General features: G+C 41.1%; 1 protein-coding gene across 4 annotated transcripts in view; it reads right to left on the reverse strand.

Moving 5' to 3' along the window:
• Positions 1-15,181, reverse strand: part of Tex15 (testis expressed 15, meiosis and synapsis associated) — a 71,703-nt gene extending 56,522 nt beyond the window's left edge. For 2 of the 4 annotated variants that reach the window (XM_042262589.2, XM_006973946.4), the window contains exons 1-2: positions 15,040-15,181; positions 3,929-4,004 (exon numbers count right to left, since the gene is read on the reverse strand). The gene's annotated coding sequence lies outside the window, so the exon portion shown is untranslated. Of the gene's footprint in view, positions 1-3,928; positions 4,005-14,371; positions 14,505-15,039 lie in introns of those variants that run through there. The other 2 variants (XM_015992790.3, XM_076553531.1) reach the window with 2 other exon arrangements.
• Positions 15,182-15,679: the final 498 nt, after the last annotated feature.

Here is a 15,679-nt window from a genome sequence, read left to right on the forward strand (position 1 = left end):
TCTCTTTCTACCATGTGGGTCCTAAGGCTCAAGCCCAGGTCATTAGACTTAGCAGCATTTGCCTTTATCTTTGAGTAAATCAGATTGCCCACAAACTGCTGAGCTTAAAATTTTTCCATCACTACTATTTATTTATATGAGACATACTTGATTCTTTAAAAAAAATTGTTTGAAACTGGGTCTTATCTATCCTGTCTGGCTTCCAACTCTTTATGTAACCAAGGATGAACTTGAACCCCTGATTTCCCTGCCTCCTAACACTGTTATTTCTTTAAAAGTAAAATAAAAGTATTTTAAAACTATTATTTTTGTGTGTGAATGTTACATATGTACTATGTTGTGTGGGTGCATCTGTGCCACAGCATGGATGTAGGGGTCAGAGGACAACTTTCAGGCACCAGTTCTTTTCCTCTACACTGAGTTCCAAGGATCAAACTGAGTTCAATTAGGTTTGCACAGGAAGCATTTTTACTGGCTAAACCATCTCAATGGCCCTAAAAGTACTTTTATCTGGTAATGCCACCATCTTAATTCTAGTAAATATGAATCTGTTCTTTTTTGCCTGAGTTACTTGTTTATAATGCTTTATTTTCTGCATTAAATGTATGTATATGCATATATATACACACATATTATTTCTTAATTTATTTCCATAATTTCATATTCTTTGGAGCCTGGCAGATGTCTAGACAAATGAACTACAACCAAGAGATCCAAAATAAACCTTCACTGCATATGGAATAAGATGTTCCACCAGGATGCCAATCTCATTTTAGAGGGCAATCTTTGAAACAAACAATCCCAGGAAAATGAGCTCCCTATACATGGAGGAACGAAGCTGGGACTTTAAACTGTGTTCATGATTAACCCCAGATGGGTTCAAGATCTAAACATTAGCAGTAAATTGTAAGTGATGTCAGACTGCAGAGATGGGATCTTTAGAAATAATTCGGTCTTGACAGATGTGCCTTCCTGAATGGGATTAGTGCCCTTATCAAAATGATCCTCAGACCTCCTTTACACCTTTCACAGGGGGACAGTGTGAGTGAGGAAGTGTCCCTCATCACGCACCACACCGTTTCTTCCAGCAGCTTGAGAAGACTTCTCTAATTTACCAACTATAAACATCTCTGTTCTTGTGGAGTTGCCCCATTTGTGGTATCTTGTTAAAGCAGCCAAGATAAACTAAAGCGGAGGCAGAGGCTTTTCAATGATCTCCTATGGACAGGTTGCACTGACCCTTAGTCAGCAAGGTCACAAGCAAAAGGATTATGGTTTGTATGACAAAGGAAAAAGGCTCAGATCAAAATACATGTGTGTAAAGTAGAATTCTCCAGGTTAACATAGAACTGAATAACTGACTATCAAATGTCTGTTCAACTAGTAATGGGAGGACTGAAGGAGTGGTAGTACACTGTCTTTCAATGACTGGAAACCAAGCTTTCCTAAAGGGTCCAGAGGATGTCCCTACACTGCTATCATCAAGATCCACCTGTTAGTAATACTCTTACTTAACTTGGATCTTAGTTGGCCAATTCAAGAAGTATCTGGGTGAACATTAGATTTAATATGCACATAGCCAGGATTACATGCTCTCTCACAATGTAAATGTAAACGTTACTATAAATGTGAAGTTGTTCTAGAGTTTACATGTCCACACTTGTGAATACACACAACAAACACACACACACACACACACACACACACACACACACACACACACACACAAAGTTCAATCACTTTGCAGCAACTTCTGAGAGTCTATCCTTCTTCATTCTCTTTCAAGTCTTATAACTTGAGACTTGGCCCTATGTGACTTGGAACTTGGGAAGAGAGGATCTCTTCAATATCTAAATGCAGAACAATTATGATCATAAAGCTTAGATTATGCTTTAAATTTTACTTAAATTGCCATTAGAATCTATCAGACTATTTTACCTTTTTGTTTATGTTATTTCTCTTGGACAATTCTTGATCATCATTTTTTATTGTATATAGTTTGCATTAGGTTTAGAATCTTATTTAGACAAAAAAGGGGAAATGTAGTGGTATTTGCTCCACCCATGATGACCTGACTATGGTCTCTTAACTTCCCACTTCAAATAAATTAAAAAAAAAAAAAAAAAAAAAGAAAAGGGGGCTGGAGAGATGGCTCAGAGGTTAAGAGCACTGACTGTTCTTCCAGAGGTCCTGAGTTCAATTCCCAGCAACCACATGGTGGCTTACAACCATCTGTAATGCGATCTGGCGCCCTCTTCTGTATACATAATAAATAAATAAATCTTTAAAAAAAGAAAAGAAAAAAAATCCCCAATTTTCTCCCACCTTTCCAATAGCTAAAAGTATTTATTTGAGTATTCCTCTCTGTGCTTATAGTACTTTTTTCTACTCGTCAACAGTTTAATTTCCACCCTGATAGTGAATTTCATTAGAATTAATCAAATATTTAAAAATCACTTTGTAACATTACTTTTGATTAAAAATATAAAGTGAGTGTCAGAAAGATGTCTCGGCAGGTAAAGGCACTTAGGTCTGATAACCTGAGTTTGGGCCTTGGGTGGAAGAAGAGAGCTGACTCCTGCAAATTGCCCTATGACCTTCACACATGCACTGTGCTGTGCACACACAAAATAAATAAATGTAAGAAGAAATTTGGCTGTAAAATATTTTCTTCTCCTATTTCTATTCTGTGTCTGAGGGCAAACTCTCTTAGCATACCACAAACATCCTAAGCAGTAGCAGTATACTGACTTGACTTTATGAATGTTATTTCTTATATTAATGCTAATTATAAATAGGCCAATCTTCTCTACTTGCCTTTCTTTACCCAATTTTTCTATCTCGTATGCAAAATACAATTCCTTATGAAATTAAGTATATATCCTGTGGTCTGACTGTATCCTCCCAAACTCATATATTGAACCTAACCACTGATATAACAGTAGTAAGATGTAGTCTTTATAAAATGACAAGGTCTGCCAGCAGAGGCTTCATCAAATGAGACTGTTACCTGTTTCAAAGATTTGTTTTAATCATGTGTATGTATGTGTGTGGGTGCCTGGTGGTGTCAGATCCTCCTGGAACTGGAGTTACAGGCAGTTGTGAGCTGTCTGACATGGATGTTGAGAACCAAACTCAGGTCATCTCTCTGTAAGATCAGTAACCACTGAGCTATCTCTCTAGCCCCAGATTAATGCTAATTTAAAAGACACCCAAGGGAGCTAGGGAAGTCTATTCTACCCCATGAGGACATAGTAAGATGTCATTTATGACAAGGAATCTGTTGTTGCTTTAACTCTGGATTTTACAGCTCTCAGAACTGTTGGAAATATATATATATATATATATATATATATATATATATATATATATATATATACATATACATATATAGATACATAAGTACTGTTACTTTTGTACAAATTATTGCACATGTTATGCATGGTGTATGTACTTTGTATATTAGTACTCATTTTACCTTCTCATTATCAGAAGGCAAAACACAGACCAAGAAAAAAAAAATATATATATATATACATTGTATATATACACATAAAATACATTTAAGGACGGAGTCTCTTTATGTAACCAAGGCTGGCCTTGAACTCAAGAGTCTCCTGCTTTAGCCTCTTGAGTAACTTAATTACAAATACACACCACCATGAATGGCCGAGAAATACATTTCTGTTGTTTACAAGTTACCCTGTTTATGGCACATTATAGCAGCTTAAATGGACTAAGATAGTACTCAATAAATATTTAACATCTACTTTGAAAGTATTCTAATATACTTTTCTAAGTATATTCTTCATATACCTTCCTCTATTGAAAATCTATTCATAAATGAGAACCAATCAGCTATAAGTTTTTAAAAAAGTCATCCCAGAACCCGAGTTACAGTAACAAAGTCATTGTCTGAAATACTTACCACTCTGCAACAGTACCTAGTATCATACAGTTATGATCAGGACTCAGTCCACACATGAAGAACAATAAAGGAACATCTATTTAAAAAAGAAAAAAGATAGGATGTAGTAAATGATGGTTAAAAAAACTCCCCCAGAATTAACTCTTTATAGTCCATGTCATTCATGCTCTTTACTCATTTTTGTGTTCTGCATCTCTCAAATCCCTCCATTCCTTTTCTTCTTTTTAATTTTTTCCTACCTTCTCTTCCCTTCATATAGTCTCATCTGCTAGTCAGAGTCAACTGTTAGCTCACCATTTAGCAACTTCTAATGAAATAAAATTATATTAGGACATAGCAAATGCACCTGCTTTAGCAGTTTTTACATACAACATAGCCACTAAACACTAAGTACTGTTACTTTTGTACAAATTATTGCACATGTTATGCATGGTGTATGTACTTTGTATATTAGTACTCATTTTACCTTCTCATTATCAGAAGGCAAAACACAGACCAAGAAAGCTTCAGGAACTTGCTGAAGGCTACTCAACTGGCAAGTTCATTTTCAGGTCTAGCTTGCTTGCTGCCTTAGTCTGGATTCTAAAGCACTATACCATCCCAGTCCAGTCCTTAATATCATGCAAGGGTATTTAAACCTTTATTTGGGAGCTGGGCATGGTGGCACATGCTTTTGATCCCAGCACTCAGGAGGCGGAGGCAGGCAGATGTCTGTGAGTTTGAGGGCAGCCTGGTCTACAGAGCAAGTTCCAAGGTAGGCCCCAAAGCTACACAGAGAAACCCTGTCTCGAAAAACCAAACGAAACCACCACCACAACCACCACCACCACCACCACCACCACCACCACCACCACCACCACCAACAACAACAACAACAACAACAAACCAATCCTTAATTTGGATGTACAATGGAAACATTAAGCAGCTGTGATTAGTTTCTATCCTAAAGATCTATTACAATTAGCTTTGTGCAATTGTGCAATGAGACAATTTTGACTTACATTTTAATGTCAGGATAATAAATACTACCAATTATATGGTAAAATGTATAGTATACTAATTTATTTATTAAAATGTTATATATTCTTCAAGGAAATCCATTTTTTATTAATGAAATATCAAACAAACTTTGGAGACTTAGTGAAAATTCTGGAGTTTCTCTTCTCTCCAAGTTATACCATTCATGAAAATTTAAAGATATTTAAAGCACATGTTGTAGATCAATTTTTGAAAAAAATTTTGCTACTACATATTTTAGACTCTAATTTACTATTTTGTCTACATTTTACTCAAGGATTTTAATGAAGTGACCACGAGATCTAAAAACATAAAAATAAAATTAAAAAGAAACAATTGGGCAAGTGTAGTCATGTACTATGGTAATAAAAAAATGGACTGGCATATAAAAGCAAAATGCCAGGGCAGGCATGCATGGTAGCTCATGTCTGTTCTCAGTTCTGGGGAGGTGGAACCAGGATGATCAGTAATTCAAAGCCATCCTTGGCTACATACCAAGCTTGAGGATAGCCTAGGCTCAAAAAAGAACAGAAAAAAAGAAAAATTGTAGCAAAATGCCAAATAATTTGGGAATTAGAAATACTGAGAAATGTAGTAATAGCCCAGGCCTTACTGTCATTCACAAAGAGTATCAATAATGGTATGAAATACTTAGTATTAATTGTATGTGTGATACATAACTATAATTTGATGGCTTTTCCTTTCCACAATCTTTTACATTCTTCATTTCCATTTTGGGCCTGGAAGAGTTACTTCCACAAAGAAAAGTATCTCCCTGTCACCAGTCAGTGGCACAAGAATACTCTATCATAACACTCACAAATGCACTGAAAGATGTGCTTTACCCTTCCAAGGGATCTGAAAATTTGCCACCAAGGGAAAAGATTTTCCAGATATGCGCAATCATAACACAAAGTAGGATCTAGCCCATGCTAGCTCATGTGCCGTTGTCCAGAAAAAACGTTATGAGGATGAAGATTCACAAACAACTTTTTACACTTTGGGTAATTTGTACACTAGGAACTACATTCCAAAACTGTACAATAAATATGGGTAAGAACTAGCCACTAAAGGTCATATAAAGTTGTAAAACTGGAATGGCAAAAGAATGGCAAACAAAACTCCTGGACAGGAAAAAGAAGCTACCTACCAGGTACAACAGGATGACATCAACTACAGGTTTTAACAAAGACGGTTCCGGTTTGATTTATCTATCCACAGATTTGTGGCCTATGTTCCGTTTTTAACGAGCAAACAACAATGAACATATGCTGAGTATGCTGGTGCATAGCTATAATCTCAACACTCTTTAGAGGTTGACGCAATAGGATTGTGAGTTCAAGCGAGTCTGAGCTATTTCAAAATAAACAAAACCTATCGCTGGATAAAATGCCCTAAATCCATCAACGCTTTTTCCCTTTACTTTATGTCTATTTCCTATTCCTTTTCAAAGTTGTATGAAAGAAAAAATATCATAAACAATTATTTAAGAATGAAATTATACTGGAAAAATTAAGTATAAGGTGAGAAGAGTAAGTAAGAGAAAGAGAGGAAGCAGTCAGCACAGTAAACGTAAAGTGAAGTGCGGATCCCACTTAGATCCAACTATTTATTTAGGTCAACTAGGTTCAAATCAGTTTTTAAAGATGTCTCATGTCGAAAGAAAAACGCATTAACAAATACCTTTGAAATATACAAAGGCACAAAATTAGAGAAAATGCTATCTGGGGGCAAGGAATATAGTTCAGTGGCAGAGTGTTTATCCAGCATGTGTGAAGCCCTAAATTCAATTCCCAGCACTGCCAAAAAAAAAAAAAAAAAAGGTGACCTTGCAAGATACATAACAGCACTTTATAATCACCAGTTATGTAAGCACTGTGGCCTAACAAGCCCAGTAATGAAATCTCTTGTACCAGGGAATCATCTATGTGAGGTTTAGACTACTAAAGGCAGCTGTTTTCAGTGATCCCTGGGTGGCAGCAGCAGCATCACCTAGAAACTTGTTTGCAATCTAAATCTACACAGACCTCCTGATCTTACATTATAGGATGGATCCAGCAAACATCTGAAAACTTCTCCAGTTGATGGTGGCCTAAGTTTTAGATCTGCTAGTCTGAGAAAATCCTGAAGAAAGTATCAAGTCACCTAATAAGACCCCCTCCCTTCAGTGATATCTTTTAGAGTGTGTCAATATTAAGCAAACTTCACTTTTAAGTAAAATGCTACTAGAGGGAGAAACAAAACAAAACAACAAAGATGAGGACAGTGAGTAGACATTCAATTCATTTCACTATCAAGTAAGGACTGTGTTCCCACTTTGGAAGAAAAGAGACAAAAAGTAGAAAAGAACCGTGAGAAATGGTAGCTTTTTCAGTGCAGCTACACATCTTAACAGCTGCTTATTCATGTCATACATGTACAGTTATGCATGTACAGATATATGGGCAATAAGCTCTTTATAGTCAAGAAGCAGACTAGTAACACAATAAATCCATGGTTCACCCTCAGTCATTTCCACAATTTTGTAGTGATTAAAAAGTTCCAACTTGCCGGGCGGTGGTGGCGCACGCCTTTAATCCCAGCACTCGGGAGGCAGAGCCAGGTGGATCTCTGTGAGTTCGAGGCCAGCCTGGACTACCAAGTGAGTCCCAGGAAAGGCGCAAAGCTACACAGAGAAACCCTGTCTCGAAAAAACCAAAAAAAAAAAAAAAAAAAAAAAAAAAAAAAAAAAAAAAAAAAAAAAAAAAAAAAAAAAAAAAAAAAAAAAAAAAAAAAAAGTTCCAACTTTGTTTTAATGATGCATTCTGTATGGATGGATTTCCCTTAAAACTTTTGGGACAGGCTCTCCTTCAGGTCTAAGCACCTAATTATACAAGTCAAATGAGAATATAGTTAAAAGTAATTTACATGCTTAACATCTGTCCCAAGAGCCCAGGCTATGGGAAATCGTACTTTCAGTCCAGCTGCTTTTCACCAGGGGAATAACTAACGTTAAGGGGCCCCCAAGGATTAGGACTCCCTTCGTTTCTTTCCCTTTGGAGTTTACAACCTTTGGTAAAAACAGATCAAGTTCCACAGACCCAGAAGTCACCCAGGCTTCAGAGCAAGGTGAGAAAACACCTAAATTCATCAATCAATCTGATACTCCTAGTTCTTCCTCCAACCTTACTGAATGGACAAATTCCACCCAGCTTGGCTGAAACACAACCAGCCTACCGAGCAGTAAAACAGCAAAGGAAAACGTATACCCTATTCCACAACAAGGATGATTATCTACGTTACCTGTATTCTAGGTATTAGTAGCATTATTTTATTTTTGAGCTCAAGTATTAGTTACAAATGTATTCCTCGAATTGGGTTTAAGAACAGAGAACAATAAATGAAGACATCAATAATGTCACTTTTCTATCTTCCTTTTCCTCAGATAGCAACCGAGCTAGCTACTTGGTCAAGTAGAAATTAAAAGGACTAGAGGAGTATAAAATGTAAAGATTTGTTGTGCTGTCACACTGTGAAGAGTGAAAAGATTATCAACTAATCAACAGACACCAAAATAAGTGCACTCTCTGCTCAGCAGATGAAAAGTCTGTGAGAAAGAAGTGGGAATTACTGTAAAGCGCAGGGATAAGATTAGTGGCTAATTCATCACGGTTATGACACTTTTTAGAAGACATTAGGGAAATACAAAGAAATAATCAGATGATTAAAGATAATGACAGAATTTTCAAGGGAATAACATAAAACTCCTGGAAGAAAAGAACAGTAACAAGAGTAGTTTACTTAATCTTTGTAGAAAACATAAGGTACTTTCCTCAACACCAAAATTATCTCTGAAATCTGTCACATCTAAGAATCCCAACAATTCATTTTTAATCCCTGTAGAAAAACAACTACGTAGGCAGGTGACAAATTTCTAACTAGAGCTGACCAACACTGAGGTGACCTTTCCTCTACTGCCTGCTTTCTGTTTAAATGTATTCCTTCAATTTGCCTTTAATGTTCATCTTTAATCCTCTAATTATTTCTCTGTATTTCCCTAATGTCTTCTAAGTGTCCTACTGTGATGAATTAGCCACTCATCTTATCCCCCACGACTTAACAATGATTCCCAGTTCCTTTCTTGTATCATTTTCATCTGCTGAGCAGAGAGTGGACTCAGCTTGGGCTCTATGATTAGGTGGCCGTCTTTGCATCCTTCAGTCTGGCAGCACAACAAACCTTCAAATACTACTCTTCTTGGTCATCTAATTTCTAGGGCCTTGACCAAGTAGCTAGCTAGCTAGCTAGCCCTATGTGCAGTCACTCTTGCCAGTGAAGATGTTTCTCTCGTTTTTAAATAGTAAGCTATCTTTCTGTTAGTTAAAATAAATGAAATAGTGGTTTCCTTTTCTAAACTGCTTGATATTGGAAATCCAGCCACTGACTGTTGCTCACCTTTCAGTCTGCTGAAAAACTGAGAAGTGTTACTAAAGTCATCATGACAACTGCATTCTCCCACACCCTGTTTCTCTCAAAATGGTCTCTCCATATAGTCCAAGCTTTCCTTGAACTGGCAGTCTTCCTGCCTTGGTCTTTTGTTTTGAAATTAGAGATGTGTACCCTCAGGTATGACTAAGACACCCCTACCTCCAAACCTGTGTAAATAAAAAATTATTGCTTAGGAAATCACTAATACACAATTATAATTCCTTAATTTTTATCAAATTCTACGTCTTTCTCATGAATGAGGCAGAATGGTCACCTAAAATATTTTAAATGAATTTAAATTTGAAAAGCTATCAGTCCATTATTTACCAATTTTCTTTCACATCAGCAATGAGTTTAGTATCATTTACCTACATCTAACATTGCATTCGCCTTAAGATTCTGACTCCATTTCAGAGATGGTAAAACAAAGGCACAGAAAGATTGTAGGTTTAACTGACTGGGATGGACATGAAAGACACAACAGATAAAGACGGATCTGTAAAGCTTTATCTAAAATGTGTGCTTCTGCTGTTAACTTCAGATGCTTCCTATTCCTCGACCCACTGTGCCTTTGGTAACACACTGCTCAGGTTGTACAGGTTAAAAAACACCATTATAATAAGTTCACTGGGTTTAGACTTCTCTTATACTTCTCTTTTACTCTGCTTACACAAGCAAATATTTTGTTCTTAATTTTATGAGAGCTCTGTTTATCCTTGTTTTGATCAATTGCACAAAATTACAGTAACCCTTTATATATACTGAAGTATTTGCTTGTATCATTTCTTTTCGTTTTTCATTCATTGTTCTTGCTAAGATTTTACATTAAAATGTTTAGTGAACTTTGCCAGGTGGTGGTGGTACACACCTTTGATCCCAGCACGCACACGGGAGACGGAGGCAGGTGGATCTATGTGAGTTCGAAGACTGCCAGGACTATTACACAGAGAAACCTTGTCTTGAAAAACAAACAAACAGGAGTTGGGGATTTAGCTCAGTGGTAGAGTGCTTGCCTAGCAAGCGCAAGGCCCTGGGTTCGGTCCTCAGCTCCGGAAACAAACAAACAAAAATGTTTAGTGAACTTTTGATATGTCTTTGTCATCAAGGTTTTTCCTGAGAGCCTCAGGGAGGAGAGACAGAATACTTGCCCCAGCCAACACAGTCACTCCACAGTTAAGTGTGGACTAATGGGAGCAGCTGGGATTGACAGTCCCAGCTTATTAGGACTCTTGCTCTGACATTAGCTAAATTGAAGTGCCTTCTAAAGACCTCTTTCGGTTCTATTGTATTTGGTGTGGAGGGGGAGGGTGGGGAGGGTCTCATACCCTTTTAGAGCAGTGATGTTCAACCTTCCTAATGCTGCGACCCTTTAATACAGTTCCTCACCATGTGGTGTCTCCCAACCATAACAGTATTTTGTTGCTACGTCATAAATGTAATTTTGCTTCTGCTATGAATTGTAATGTAAATATTTTTGGAGGCAAGAAGTTTGCCAAAGGGGTCGAAACCCACACACTGAGAACCACTACTTTAGAGAACCTGGATAAAGCCATATATTTTACCTCAACAAAAATCAACACAATCCACACATTATCTTACAAGCCTTTGAGGTGTTGGGGGCTCAGGAAACAATACCCCACTGTATGGCACCCTGACTTTCTAAGTACTCTGACGTTGTGACTGAAAGGCTTCAGAAAGGAAGTTTCTTCCCGACCTTCTCCTCCTGATCTCATCATCTTCCATCCTTCCTTCTAGGGAACAGCTCATAGAAAAAAGTCTCTTCCCCAGACTAGATCACAGAAGCCAGAAATCCTGTCTCCCAAAGCAAGCCATGAAGTAAGATAGTCGCACTCTCCCTTCTTTAAAGACCCTCACCCCAGATGGGTCTTGCTTCATACACAGGAGGATGAATTGCTACAAAGCCAAGCCTCTCCAAAGAACCGGGCTCTGCTGGGCTTTCTACCCACCTAATACCATCACACACCAGAACCTTTGTCATGTTCACACAGCTATCAGAACCTACTGATAACAGCTTTCCCTGGTTCTTTGTAATGTAAAACCTTGATTGCTCTTTAAAAACCTAACAAAATGGGTCATTACAGTACCACAATCCTTACAATAGGTGAGGAAAATCACCTCTACCCCCTGCAGAAAAGGAACTTCGGACACCCACCTGTATCAAGTTAAACATCCCCTAGACTGGAGGAAGACAATGGTTCCCACTGATCTAGTATAAAAATGTCACTCACTCATCCTCACTTTAGTCTTGATGCTCAGTCTATAAAACTACAAGTGCTAACAAGCTTATAAAAGAAAGGAAGTTTTAAGTCACTGGCAGTAAGTATTTCCCCCTTTGGAGATGAGAGTGAGAGGGGGGGGAGGGAGAGGGGGGGAGGGAGGGGAGGGAGGGGTGTGGACAGTTTTAGATTTGTATCCTGACAAGATACCATTAGACCACTGTTCCTAAGTCTTAAGTTTCAAGTACAGCAGGTTACACCTATCAGAAAAATCTAGAGAATAAAACCACTTTTTCGTCTATCTTGGGTCTAATAGGCATTGGACAAAGTTCTCCAAAACGGAAATGAAGTTCGGATAAGGATTTGTCTACATCAAGTCAGTTAAGCCAGCCACTCCAGCTTTAGCAAGGCCTCAGCTGTTGTAGTAACAGACCCCCTTAGGAGCGGCTAGCATTTCCTTTCAAAGGGCGGCAATTACAAAGGCTTTGCATGATGAAGGTTACACATTCCAAGGACATAGACTTGCTACCAGACTAGAGAGACTATCTTCAAAGGCAAGGTTGTTCATTAAAACAACTTACTTATATGCATAATGGTTTTAAACTGTTTGAACTTTGCTTCATTTGTTTTGTGACTCCACCCTACCTAGTAAAATAAAGCTGTCTGTTACACTGATTTCTGACAATCTAACACAGTATATACTAAACTAATTTCACAAAGCTAAGTATAATGAAGCAAAGCCCTTTGGGAAAGCATTTTTAAACACATCAAATACATGAATAAAATACTGGCGTTCGTGAAGTACCTGTTGAACAAGAAGTCTATTTTTGATCAAAATAAGGTCATTTTTCATCTTTAATATATAGTACTTTATAGATTTCAAGCAAAACAAGCCACAAACTCAGAACATTCAGCAACTGGAGAAATCAAATTTCATTATACTTAAAAGGACACATCCAGGTACTTCAGAGGACTAAATCATGCTTCAGAAAGACAAGCATTCTGAAGTCAAGGCAAAATCAAATCAAATCAGAACACAGCAAAAGCATACTAAATCAGTACCACCAACAACAAAAAATAAAAATACCAAACCCCAATTTTCTCACATCAATCTTCCAGTATTGTGAATTGCGGCCGCTTACCCCAATTAAAAAAAATTATGGTCCTGGTGCCATTTATCATTCTTTAGCATAAGAAAACATAACTTTATACTTGAAAATGTCCAAATAGACTAGTTAGTACAATGAGGAAAAAACTTCAAAGGCCCAGGGGTAAAAGACTCTTTTGAGTAAAGAAGGTATAAGGTGTTATAATATATTGAGCTGTACAAGTAAAATATGGTAAGACATATGCTACAACTTAAAGTATAAGCTGCTAGGGTTGAACATTTCAAAAAATGGAAAATGAGTTTTATGAATTCTTTAACAATTTCTTAAAAAATTCACACAGGTATTCAAGGTGTTTAAACACTTTCCCAGCAAATGTGATTCTTATGAACATGGAAGGTTCAGACTTTAAAAATGTCTGGGCAGTAATTAAAAACAGGTTTCTGCTTTGCTTTGAATCAAAGCTTTTAAGGTGATCAAGAACAGGGATTAAAAAAACCAAACCAAAAAATCCTCTAAGAACTGACTTCACTCCTTCAGTTTCCTTAACACAACTGTTAAAATGTTCTCTCTTCCAAATGGCAATGCCTTTTCTTTTCTTTGAGAGAGAGAGAGAAAGAGAGAGAGAGAGAGAGAGAGAGAGAGAGAGAGAGAGAGAGAAGAGGAGGAGGAAGAGAGGGAGAGAGGGAGGGAGGGAGGGAGAGAGGGAGAGAGGGAGAGAGAGAGACTCAGAGACTCTCACCACGTAGCCCTGGCTATTCTGGAACTTGCTCTGTAGCCCAGGCTGGCCTCCAAGTCATAGAGAACCTCCTCCCTCTGCCTCCCCGAGTGCTGGGATTAATGACGTGTGCTACCACACCACGCTTAATTTTAAGTGAAAACTGGGGGCTTTTGGGGTGGTCGTTACGTAAATTTACTTTTCATTTTGTTCATATGACCTATTTTGATCATTTTCTTTCCTCTCCCCCAATAAATAAAACTATTTTCGAAACGTGAAGCGAACAACAGCACAGTCCTTGCTTAAAGCGTGAACTACTTTGTATTCCCCTACACAGTTAGCAAAAAGTCAAAGTTATCAACAGGCAACGAATCCTTCTCTGGCGTCTTCCGTGACACCCCGAGGTGGTCCCATATCCATCCGTCTCCACGCACCAGCACACACTGTATGCACCCCGCGCTTGCAGCCCACCCTTTACAACCTGAGGACACTGTGACATCTTTAGGGCACCGGGGTTGCCAACAACCTACCTCCACCTTCCTTTCTGCACCTTCACCGTCTCAACAACACCCCGGCTCCCCGATGCGGCCAAAACTTGAGCACATAGGATGATCTGGGTCCAGATGGGAAAGTGACTTGGATTTAAAAGACCCGGGTGGCCTCCTTCCTGTCCCCTGCACACACCCCGGGGGTGACAATATGCTAGCATCCCAAGAACGGCCCCAGGCGTGCAGACCCACCGAGGAGAAAAGCTGCCACTCAGCCCGGGCCACCGCCCCCACCCCAGGAGCAGAGTCCGCCAGGGGTGGCGGTGGCGGTGGTGGGGACACCGGCCTCCACCCGGGTGGCAGGACCCCCCACCCCGCCCCGACGGCCGGCCCCGCGTCCCCCTCCCTACCTGGGGCCGTCGGCGTCCACCCGCTCCTGCAGCCGGGAGCTCAAGGACATCGTCCGAGCTCGGCGGCGGCGGCGACGGACGCGGCGCGGGCCCCCATCTCCGCCCGCCTCGTGAGCCGCTTCGCCGGCGAGCCAGTCCCAGGGGGGCGACTCCGCCCCCGCCGCGCGTGGGTGGCGCCTCCGTGGGGTCCGCCCAGCCCCCCGGGACCGAGAGGCAGCGCCCGGGAGAAGCCAGCCAGGGGCGCCCGTCCGCTTTCTCGCCCCCGGCCTGGCCCCCACTGCGCACGCGCAGGCGCGGAGCCGCCGAGGCGCTCCCGTCGGAGCCCAGAGGTGCTAGCAGCGTGAGAGCGGGCGGGAGGGCGGACGAGCGAGCACCGAGCTCGCACGAAAAGCACCGTCGGGGCCCCAGTGCTAGCAGCGTGAGAGCGGGCACCGAGCTCGCACGACAGCACCGCCTCACACCTCACACGGCGCGCCGCCCAGGCGGGCTCTCGGCACTCGACGCGGCGGCGGCGACGGGAGGAGTCTCGAGTTCGAGGCCAGCCTGGTCCACACCGGGAACGCCCAACTCCTCAAGTTTCAAAAAACCCAAAAAGTTACCCCCCCCCACAAACCTGCTACCCTCACCCCCTCTCCCGCCCTCACCCACCGCCACACCCTCCCACAAACCTGGAGTTCCTCCAGCCCCTCGGCGCCTTCGACTTCAGCGCTCAGCTGGAGCACGCCAGCTCCACGCCGCCTGGCGCCTCTTAAGACTTCCGGAACAGCGAGCGCCCCACGACGACGCTTTTATACCTCCGCGCACGCACGCACGTGGAGGAGGTGGGGCCAGGGCGAGGGAGGCCCTCTGCGCCTGCGCAGTAGGGCGGGGCCGCAATCCCGGGCCTGCAGCGGGGGCTGGTGGGAAGGCGCGCACGCGGGTTCCCTGGAGTCCCAGGCGCGCCGAGGTCGACTCGGTCGGTCGGTGCTTAGCCTGTTAGGACCTGTGTGTGCACTTAGTAGGCTTGCAGGGAGCACTCGGAGGCCGACCGAGTGAAGGGATGCTGTCACTGGCTTCCGATATGTTCTTCAAGAAGAGAGACGGTATTTTCACAAAGGGGTCCATCTGCCGATTTTGTTTTTTTTGTTTTTCGAGGCCGGGTCTCTCTGCGTAGCTTTGCAGCCTTTCCTGGAACTCGCTCTGTAGACCAGGCCGTCCTCCTCGAACTCACAGGGATCTGCCTGCCTCTGCCTCCCGAGTGCTGGGATTAAGGGCGTGCGCCACCACCGCTCCACAGGTCTGCTGAATTTTGTGACACAAGGGCCGGGA

The sequence above is a fragment of the Peromyscus maniculatus genome, chromosome 17 (genome assembly GCF_049852395.1).
Source record: "Peromyscus maniculatus bairdii isolate BWxNUB_F1_BW_parent chromosome 17, HU_Pman_BW_mat_3.1, whole genome shotgun sequence".
Taxonomy (NCBI): domain Eukaryota; kingdom Metazoa; phylum Chordata; class Mammalia; order Rodentia; family Cricetidae; genus Peromyscus; species Peromyscus maniculatus.